Source organism: Carlito syrichta, unplaced genomic scaffold (assembly GCF_000164805.1).
Source record: "Carlito syrichta isolate Samal-C Ts95f unplaced genomic scaffold, Tarsius_syrichta-2.0.1 Scaffold130940, whole genome shotgun sequence".
NCBI classification, from domain to species: Eukaryota; Metazoa; Chordata; class Mammalia; order Primates; family Tarsiidae; genus Carlito; species Carlito syrichta.
The window spans coordinates 48,310-57,024 of record NW_007075036.1 but is presented as its reverse complement, the minus strand read 5'-3'; positions in this window follow the sequence as shown (position 1 = coordinate 57,024).

Below are 8,715 nucleotides of genomic sequence, written 5' to 3'. Positions count from 1 at the left end.
CTGGGCAGCGGGACCTCATCTCTACAATAAATAAAAAAATTAGCCTGGCGTGGTAACACGCGCCTGTAGTTCCAGCTACTTGGAAGGCTGAGGCGGAAGGATCGCTGGAGCTCAGCAGGTCTGGGCGACAGAGTGAGACTCCAACTCAAAAAATAAATAAATAAATAAATACTGTGATTTGGCCAGGCACGGTGGCTCAAGCCTGCCATCCGGCATTTTGGGAGGCCGAGGTGAGAGGATTGCCTGAGACCAGGGGTTTGAGACCAGCCTGAGCAACATGAGGAGAGCTCGTCTCTACAATAAAAATCAAAAAATTAGCCGGGCATGGTGGCTTGCACTTGTAGTCCTACCTACTTGGAAGGCTGAGGTGGAAGGATCGCCTGAGCCAGCAGGTCGAGGTTGTAGTGGCCATGAGCGTACCACTGCACTCCAACCTGCGTGACAGAGTGAGACTCCAACTCAAAAAAAAAAAAATCTTGTTTTTAAAATTGTTCTCTGAAATAACAATACCGTCTAGGGGTCTTTCTGGAGATAATGGCAATAATAGGGCCTAGCAAAAGACCTTACTAAAAATGAATACAAGCATACACATAATTATAAGCATATATATGTTACAAATAAATACTGAAGTGTCTTTTGGGGAAAAGATGGTAGTGGGGAAGATATAAGTAGTGCTAGGTCAAAGTTCATTTAGCGCTAAGAATGCCTGGCCTGTCTTTGCCCAGGTAAATGACCATCTGTTTGGAAGTCTACACACACTGGTATGAGCCAGCGCTGACTGGTCTCAGCTGGATATACATAACCCCACTGGGTTTGCTTAAGGTTCTCCTGGATTTGAAGCCCTTGAATAGCCAGGTCATGAGGACTATTTTGCACAGCCAACAAACATGGGGATAGTATGGGCTTGACATCACTAGTGGAGTTCAAACTGAAAAGCCAGGGAGAAGACTAGGCCAGAGGTCATTTTCTTTTTTCCTCCTTGCAAGCACAGGTAAAGTCAGGAGCCTATCTGGTTAATTTGTTCTTGCTGGAGGCTCAGGTCCAGTCCACGAGGGCTGAGGTTTAATGCTCAGGTCTCCCTCAGAAAAGAAAACAGAGCCCTGAGGCACGCACCTGGGCCTGCGGCCTTATATTCCCAGGATGGGAATCTCACTTGGATCTAAGGGCAGGACAGTGAAAAATAGGTATAATAGAAGGCAGACCTGAGTCTGATCATTTTAAAGGTTGCAGAAGATACAAAACCCATGGAATATGAATGGAATACCCCTGGATCGTGTTTCACAGGCTCTTGGGGCACTAGCAGCCAGGTAAGTTTCTCTCCTCTTTTCTAAAAAATAAGCCAACATTCTCCAAAATGTTGGTAAAATTGTTGGTAAAAATCCTCTCCACCCTACATTTTGTGCACAGCTGAATGTTCTCTCTTTCTTTTTTTTTTTTTATGAGTTGTCAGCTCACTCTGTCACCCAGGCTGGAGTGCAGTGGCATGTTCACAGCACAGCAGCCTCGACCTACTGGGCTCAGGCGATCCTTCCACCTCAGCCTTCCAAGTAGCTGGAACTGCAGGCGTGGGGTACCACACCCGACTAATTTTTGATTTATTGTAGAGACGAGGTCTCGCCAAATTGCCCGGGCTGGTCTCGAACCCACGGGCTATGGCAATGCACTCTCCTCGGCCTCTCAAAGTGCCTGGATTACAAACTGAGCCACCAAGCCCAGCTGAATGCTCTTACTAGACAGAAAAAAATGAATATTTCTTTAATTGTCATGCTTTCTAAACTTCTTATTCAATGTAATACAGCTTAGGATGGTTCTGGAGTGAATGACATAAGGCCTAGCACAAAACTTTACCAGATATGAATATGTGCCCATAATTATAAACATACTCATCTATGTGAACATATGAATATTGAAAGTGTCTTTTGAGAGGAATATGTTAATGTGAGAAGAAACACTCCACCCTGGTCGAAGTGAACTGACCACTGACCGTGGTTATTTTTGTTCAGGCGAGTGGCCATTTGTGTGAAAGTCTACACACGCTGGTGTGAGCCAGCTCTTCCCGGTCATAGCTAGATTTATAAAACCCCACTTGGATGCTGAAAGGAGCCCCTGAATTTAAACTTCTTAGATGCCAGGACTGTTTCACACGTTCAAGAGGTGTGGGAAATGGTACGTGGCTTGAGGTGCTCTAAACTGAAAAGCCATAAAGAAACTAGGTCAGCAGTCATTTCCTTTACTTTCTTGCTGAAGGTGGAGGCCGTGAGTCTATCGTCTTCACTGGGCCTGGCTGGAAGCTCATAGCTGGCCTGCCAGAGTGGAAGTTTGACAATTAAGCCTCCCTTCTCCAGAAACAGAAAAAGAACTCTGAAGCCTGGGTGTTCCCTTTGCAGCCTGACAGCTCCCTTGCATCTGAAGGCAAAGCTGAGAAAAGTAGGGTCAAAGACAAGACCCTTCTCTGTTACTCCCAAAGTGTGGGGGAGGTACAAAGCCTTGAGACGTGAATGGAGTGCCACATTCTTCTTCTTGTTCTCATAGGTTATTGGGGAACCCATTCTTTCATTAGCAGCCAGGCAGCGTTAGTCCCCTTCAGTCTCTGAAGTGACAGGAAAAGAAAATCCTCTTCACTCTATGTTTTGAGTACAGTGAAATCTTCTTACTAGACAGGAGAAAATTAATATATCTTTTAATTTCTTCTCTAAAATAACAGTACAGCTTCAGATGCTTCCTGGAATGAATGACACGCACAGGGCCTAGCAAGAGGCTCTAGTAGAAATATTTGAATATGCCCATACTTATAAACATATATATGTGTATGTGTGTGTATATATGTATGTGTGTCTATTCATATATAGTATGAATATTTAATGTGTCTTTTGAGGAAAAGATGACAATGGGAAAGAAACAATCAGGCCTGGGTTGAAGTTAATTCAGCCCTGACAGTGGCCGCTGGGGCCCAGGCAAGTGATCGTCTGTGTGGAGGTCTACAGACACCGGTGTGAGCCAGCTTTGGCCAGTCCCAGACGGATTTAAAGAACCCCAGTTCACTGGCGGAAGGAAACACCTGAACTTACAGTTCTTGCATGCCATGCCATGAGGACTATTTTACAAGTACAAGAAGCATGGCAAACAGTATTGGGATGGACATACACTTGAGGACTCCAAACTGAAAGTCAGTGAGAAAACCCGGTCAGAGTTCATTTCCCCTTCTCTCCCTGTCAGTGCGTGTGGACACATAAGATTACTATCGGACCCAACGCCCAGCCCACCACTGCAGAGGTTTTATGCTCAAGTTTCCCTCAAGCAGAAAAATACAGAGCCCCCTTCCCTGCTGCCCCCAGGACCTCAGTGAGAAGTATGGCCTCTCCTTCACAGTGTGGTAGCTCGCTTTTATCTAAAGACAAGTGTGAGAAGCACAGGGTCATAGAATAATAGCTGTGTTTGCTATTCCGAGAGGCTGAAAAAGAGACAAATCCTAGGACTCTAATGATGTGCAGGATGTTAGGGTTTGGACTTAGATGGGGTGAGAGCGGAGAGGCGCAGGGAGGTGCACAGCACCGCCGGGGCCGGCAAGCCGGAGATCCAAGTAAATTGCAAAGAATTGCGACACACAGAGGTGAGAGAAGAAAAGATTTATTTAAGAGAAGTTCACCCCCCCACAGACAGGGAGTGGGCCTACGCTGTAGGTGAGTGTGGCCCCCCAAAGCCCTGGCTTAAATCCTTGTCTTGGAGATGTTGCACATGACTGCATGGGACTGCCCGTGACTTCCTTATCGACCACCTGTGGATGTCTTGGAGATCCTGTGACACAGAGAGCCTTTAATGTCCGCCCACATGATCACAGCCCCTAGAGAAGGGCGTGACAAGGATTCTAATGTTCCTGCACCTTCCCAATCGACATTCCTTAGAGCTAGTGGAGGGTGCACCTCCCCTTATCTCCTAGACATTCCCAGTGGGTAACTTCGGAGGATCCTTGGCTTCCCTGTAGATAGGGCCCAATTTACTGGAAGATCGAATCCCTACCTGCTCCCCCTCTGAGCGGTCATAACTTTTGCAATTACAAGTTTCATGACTTTTACAGTCCTTGCCCAATGCATGATGTCCTAGGCCTTGTAAATTCCCTTTACTCTAGGCAAGCTTGATGGCCACTGTGAGATACCTCTGATACCTGGAAGTCTGTTTCTGAAAAGACAAAGTCGGCAAAGTTAATTATACCTAAAGTGTGCATTTCTCCAAAAGCAGAGCTTCTACTTTCTCCTCATTGTGTCAGGGTTTAAGAACAAGATGAAAAATGGCTTCCCATGCTCAGTCTGTCTTTCACAGGACGTGTTACCTGCTTTCATAGGCTCATAGGGTACCCATTCATGCTCGGCCAACAAGGCAACTTTTCTTTTATCCACAGATGAGTGAAGAGACTCTAAAATGTTGGGAAAGTAAAAGTTCTCTCCACACTGTTTCATGTACAGCTGAATGTGCGTACTAGACAGGGGAAGAAACTATCATACCCCTTTAACTGTTATGCTTTTAAACTTCTTTGAAATACCAGTACAGCTTAGGAGACTCTCAGGAGCCAATGACGCTTGCAAAACCCAGCAAAGGACTTACTAGAAATTTATACATACACGTAATTATGAACATATTGACCGTTTTTCTTTACCTTGCAAGTTTCTAAGGGGCCTGGGGAGATGGGATTTTAAAATGAACTGCTCCTATATGATGTGGTTTACTTCCCAACCTGACTCTGGCATAACAGCACACAACAGATTATTTAAAAAAGAGCTGGGCTCTGTGGCTCAGCCTGTAATCCTGTGCTTTGGGAGGCTGAGATGAGTGGATTGCCTGAGCCTGCGGGTTCGAGACCCACCTGGGCAATTTGGCAAGACCTCATCTCTACAATAAATCAAAATGAGCCGGCCTGTAGTTCCAGCTATTTGGAAGGCTGAGGTGGAAGGATTGCTGGAGCCCAGCAGGTGGAGGCTGCGGTGGCCGGGAGCGGCCACTGCACTCCAGTCTGGGTGATAGAGTGAGACTCCAACTCAAAAAAAAAAAAAAGAAAAAGAAAAGAAAAGAAAAGAAAAGTATTTTAAGACCCTGTAAGATGTTTGAGGACTTCTGGACCCTGGGCAGCTTTTAAAGACATTTACATAGTCTCTCTGAAGTCTGCCACCTTTGAGGCTTCATCTACATGTTGAGAAACTTGAAATTTTTCCGCTCCTTTATGTCAACAGTTCATCTCCTCTACTGATTTCTTAATTCCTTAGATAAAAAGCGAAGTCTTGCTAACTAATTGCCAGTCAGGAAATCTTTGAATTTCCCCATAACTCGCAAGCCCACACTTGGAGATGTCCCACCTTCCCGGACCAAAACAATGTAAATCCCACCTGTATTGGTTTATGGTTTTCTCAAACTTGTGTCCTCCTAAAACGTGTAAAACTAAGCTACAATTCGATAATGGCGGGCATTATGTTCTCAGGATCTCCTGTGGATGGTTGTCACGGGCCTCAGGTAGGTATCTTTCATCAACAAATTGGTCCCCAAGACACTGGGCCTTAGAGAAGACTCAAGACACTCGAAGGAGCTGCCTGAACCCAGGACCAAGGTACCAGCAGGGGCCTATTAAAACCCACTGTCGTTGAGCTTCCTCTTGGGTTGACTTGGTAAGTCCCACTGAGCCCTGTACTCCCCATTTTAGTTGGTGGTCCTTTTGTTTTATTCTGAGCTGGTCTTTTTCTAGGAAACTGTGGAGCCTAATTGTGATTTCTGAGGTGCTTTCTAAAGGGTGTTCTCCACTGCCCTTTTTCCCAAAATAAATCCCAATTGACTGAGAATGAAAACAGACAGGGAGAACGAATCTCTTGGGCACCCCTGTTGGTTCTTTGGTGTCCCTACTAGCAAGCATTTGTGCGGATGGAAGAGTTCAAGACGCTTTTGAAATTGGCAAAAGGAGTGTCAGGGTTCGATAGTATAGGTAGGCCAGTGCCGTGGCAATAAAGCCAAGAAAGAGTTTATTCACATTGAAGAGAGATCTAAGAGATGAGTCAGCATGGCCTAGGGGTTTGGGTGCAGGGCATATTTAAAGCTAAGTCTTTTATGGGGAAGTAGGGGATGGGTGAAAGTTTCCTTGCAGCCGTGTTCCTAGATGTCGATGACATCCCTCAGGTGCCTTGAGGTTGTTAGGGCGACAACATATCTCGTGACTTCAGGCAGGGGTCTAGAGGGCAGACCCAGAAAGCTGGTCCCGACAGATTGTGAGGCCGGCGGGACTTCATATACCTGGAAGACAAATGCTTGGAAGGAGGAAGGAGTAATTAGCACAAAGCAATAGCACTTATCAATTTTACTCGAACAACTGGCTTTGTGAGCTCATGATTAGAGAAGGGCTGAAACAAGCTGCTATTTTAAGCATGACTAAGCCAGGCAGACTACAGTGCTTACTCTGCCTTTTTAACTAAGGCGACTCCATTTTTAGGTTTTTTTTGAGTTGGAGTCTCACTCTGTCGCCCAGACTGGAGGGCAGTGGCTGCTCCTGGCCACCGCAGCCTCGACCTGCTGGGCTCCGGCGATCCTTCCGCCTCAGGCTTCCAAGTAACTGGAACGACAGGCCCGCGCTATCATACCCGGCTAATTTTTGATTTATTGTAGAGATGAGGTCTCGCCAAGTTTCCCAGGTGGGTCTCGAATCTGCGGGCTCAGGCAATCCACTCTCCTCGGCCTCCCAAAGCGTGGGATTACAGGCTGAGCCACCGAGCCTGGCCCATTTTTAGCTTTGAGTATTCCCATATTAACTCTTGATCCTTTCAAGGAGAATCTTACATTTATAAAAGTTGCTTCTGTCTGTGTGTCTATATGTTTACATCATGTACATGTAAATATTTTGCTACCTAAATATAAGAAAGAACGCTAAGTGATTGACTTAAAAGAAAAGTAAAAATGTAAAACATGTTTTCAGGAAAATAGAAACTTTGACTCATGCCTTTTATTCATATAAACATGAATTTAGTAAATTAAGATAAATTTAAAATTACTGATACAATAAAAATGTCTTCAGAATTTTGAGTCTATTGGTCTACTGGTTCAATGCTATTTCTACTAAATGTTTTAAGATATTACTTAAGTTTTCTATAAGCATATGTATTTAGATTTAAGCCATTAAGATATAATGGAACCCAGACCCCAACATTTTTCTTTGTCTTAGATGCTACATCTGGTCCCTAATTAAAATTGCTTGTCTCCTAGGTTTTTCACTAAAAATGAGTCATTAAGAGTAACATTGTATTTGTTGGTGGTGATGTTTATTTTTATACCACTGTGATCTGAGAAGATGGGTGATATTCTTTTGATCTCTTGGAATTTGTTTATGCTTGATTTATGTCCAAGAACGTGATTGATCTTGGAGTATGTTCTATGTCCTGACAAGTAGAATGTACACTCTGTAGTTGTTGGGTAAAGTGTTCTGTAGAGGTCTATTAAGTTCATTTGGTTGAGTGTTGAGTTGAAGTTCTGGATCTCCATATTGATTTTTTGTCCTGATGTTCTATCTAGGGTTGTTGGTGGGGTACTCAAGTCTCCAGGTATGATTGTGTATGGGTCAGTGTCCTCTTTTAGTTTACTTAGCAGTTGATTTATAAAACCTGATGCTCCTATTTTAGGTGCAAATACGTTTAGAACAGATATTTCTTGCTGGTGGATTGAACCTTTTATTATTATGTAGTGTCCTTCTGTAAATTATTTAATTTTTGATAACTTGAAGGCTGTTTTATTAAATATTAGAAAAGTTACTCCTGTCTTCTTCTGTTTTCCATTCGCCTGAAAGGTCATTTTCCAGTCTCCAGTTTTGAATCTGTAGATGTCCTTTGTAGTGAGATGAGTTTCCTGGAGGCAGTAAGTTGTTAGATTGTGTTTTGTTTTGTTTTTGTAAATCTAGTTTGCTACTCGTTGTCTTTTAAGTGGTGCATTCAGTTCACATTCAGGCTGATTTTTGAAATTAGAGTTTATTCCCACAGAGTTTATTCACAGGGCTCTTAGAAGGATGTTTTATTTTCTTTTAATGTTTGCATTAATATATGTTTGTGTTTTCATTTTTGTGAGTGCACTGTATGCCCTATTGACTCTGTGTTTCCTTGTATTCTTGTGAAGTGCATGGTTCTTTTTTTTTTTTCTTCTGTGCTCAATACCTTCTTTTTTTTTTTTAGTTGGAGTCTTACTCTTGTTGTCTCACAGCCACTGCAGTCTTGACCTGCTGGACTTAGGCAGTCCTTTTGCCTCAGCCTTCCAAGTAGCTGGAACTACAGATGCACACCACCATGCCTGACTAGTTCTTGTGATTTTGTAGAGACAAGGTCTCACCAAGTTGCCTAGGCTTGTCTTGAATCCCTGGGCTCAGGCAATCCTCTCGCCTCAGCCTCCCAAAGTGCTGGGGTTACAGGCTGAGCCACTGCACCTGGCCTCAGTACCTTCTTAAGCATTTCCTGTAGAGCTGGTCTGGAAGTGGCATATTTTCTTAGAGATTTGATATCTGGGAAGGATTTTAATTATCTGAATTGTGACCTCAAGTAAGTTTTGTTTAGACCATTTGAAAACCCTTCCTCAGGTCTTGCCAGATGTACTGGTACAGTTAACACACACAATGATTCCTGGACATTTGGGGGAATTTGGGAGAGACCTTTATGTTTCTTAGAATATTGTGTTTGAAGTTCACCTCAGATAGTTCTTTCAGGATAG